The 2314-nt window shown below is 39.6% G+C and overlaps 1 protein-coding gene and 1 pseudogene across 1 annotated transcript in view; one reads left to right on the top strand and one right to left on the bottom strand.

The window, feature by feature from the left end:
* The window catches only part of NBAS (neuroblastoma amplified sequence), a gene marked incomplete at its 5' end in the record, with an annotated part of 556069 nt that overhangs the window by 517644 nt on the left and 36111 nt on the right, over positions 1 to 2314 (bottom strand). The window lies entirely within an intron of this gene.
* LOC102822746 overlaps positions 205 to 2314 on the top strand; it is a 6667-nt pseudogene continuing 4557 nt past the window's right edge.

Below are 2314 nucleotides of genomic sequence, written 5' to 3'. Positions count from 1 at the left end.
GGGCCTCGAACCTCTGATTAGTCTTACACGGTCTGCAACAAAAGGGGAGGGTAACATACAAGAGAGGGTTACAGAAAAATGATGGATAGGTGAAGACACAGAGAAGTATGCATGGGCTAAAGGGGACAGAGGTAAACACTGATATTATACAAAACCTTGGAACAACAGTGTTCTGTAGATACACAGGATTGATATATAGGCTGAATGGGTAAGGTAGCAAATGTGGAATATATATGTATCCCGCAAATATTTATGAGTTTGAAAGAAGGTATTTTACATGAATATTTACCTTTACTGCCAACACAACTATGAATGGTTGGGCTGGAGCATACAACAGGCAAAATGATGAAAACTTCATAGATAATATCAAACATCTTCAGGCAATGAGTTGCTGGGCCTCAGGGCTCAGGACCCATAGTCTCACAGGACCCCATGATCATTTGGCATAACATAATCCACAAAGATAATATTCTACATCCTACTCTGGGATGTAGAATCTGGGATCCTGAAAACTCTTGAGTGGACGTCTAAGGTGCAGCTGTTGGTCGCTCCATGTGCACAAGAAACTTGCAGAGTGACAAGAATCGAAAAAGGTTGGAATCAATTAGTAGTACAATGGCCTAATGAACATGTGAACATCAGTCTCCACAATTCTGAGACCAGAACTAGACAGTGCCAGTCTGCCACTACCAACTGTTCTGAAAGGGATCACATGAGAGGGACCAAAGATAAGAGTTGGAGAAAATACAGAACAAAATTCAAAATTATTTAAAAATAAAAGACTGGGATAACTGGTCAGAAAGACACTGGTAGAATCTAAGACTATGGCCCTTGCCCACCCTTCAGATCTGTAAACGAACTCAACCTCATGGGCCAATTTTTAGCCAAGCAGTACATACATATATAAAGGGGTACAACAACATTAGTAAGGTATGCTCACCATGGAATGATTACCATTCAAAATCAAAAGGGTACCATTTTCCTAAGTTGAGAAGGGATGAGGAGGTGGGTGGAATGCCAACAGGCACCACAGGGAGGAAAAGGAGTAACTAATGTTGCATGGAGGTGACTGCAATCAGTGAGATGAAACAAAGTGTATGATTAGTTCAATGTAAAATTGATGATTTTCTAAACCTTCACTCAATTTGCAATTTTAAAAAAATCCTAGTGAGCTGTGGAAAGATAGAAGCCCTCATACTGCTGTAAAATGGTGCAAACAACATGGGAAATGGTATGGCACTTCCTTAAAAGATTGGAAATAGAAATATGTATAATCTATGTATAAATAGAAATATGTAGAAATCCCACTACTATGCATATTTCCTACAGAAATGAACTGTGACACAAATAGATGTATGGACACTCATGATCATCACAGCATTATTCACAATAGCAAAAGATGGAAACAACCTAAATGCACATCAAAGGATTAATGGGTAAACAAACTAGTACATACACAAAAAGGGAATAATACTACCCAGGGTAAAGAATAATGATAAATCTGTAAAATATCTTCTGAAAGGGAGGAATATGGAGATTATGTTGTATAAAATCTGTCAGTTATAACACGGCAAATATTGCAACAGAACACTACTATAAAAAGTCAAGAAATGGGAGGCGGGGCTTGATGGCAGCTAGGGTGGAGGTGCAGTGAAGTTCGCCATCAGCCATACTACAGAATACCAGGCAAAGCAGATCCAGGGCAGAGCTCCAAAACTCGGAACCATATAGCTAGGAATATTTTTTAAGTTTGAAGGCTTGTATATAGTGAAACTTGAAGCTAAAGTAAGAAATCGCATACTTTTTTGAATCTGCTGGACTCGGAGGCCCAGACCAAGTGTGGGAGCAGAAACATCACGGGAATGCCATGGGAAACTTGGAGCAAAGGTAGACAATACAGTTTGTCATTTTTGCTTTGTTCTGATGTTTTTTTGTTGGTATCTGGTTATTGGCCCCCACCCATTCTTTGCGTACCTCCATTCTGGTGACTACAAGGGGTGCCTAAGCAAGTGGACACCCCCCACCCTCACCACTGGTGGGTTCTTCTGCTGCCACGCATGCGCACGGATACTCAGCCCAAGAACAGGCTCTGAACGTTTGTTTCTTTTTTTTTTTTTAATATGGGAAAGGCCAGGACAGGGCTATAGAGAGGGAAAGAGAGTTTAAAAACAAAATAGACCAAAAATTAAATTAAATAAATAACAACCAAAAGTGGCATCTTGAAATCTCTCAGGAAGCTTTGAAATAAAGAAGCTGAAGAGAGGACATTACAGTCATACTCATATTAGGCTACAGATTTATTTTTTTTTTCCTT

The sequence above is a fragment of the Chrysochloris asiatica genome, unplaced genomic scaffold (genome assembly GCF_000296735.1).
Source record: "Chrysochloris asiatica unplaced genomic scaffold, ChrAsi1.0 scaffold00131, whole genome shotgun sequence".
In the NCBI taxonomy this organism is placed as follows: Eukaryota; Metazoa; Chordata; class Mammalia; order Afrosoricida; family Chrysochloridae; genus Chrysochloris; species Chrysochloris asiatica.
The sequence above is the reverse complement of the archived record's forward strand: the minus strand, read 5'-3'. Positions and strand labels throughout refer to the sequence as shown.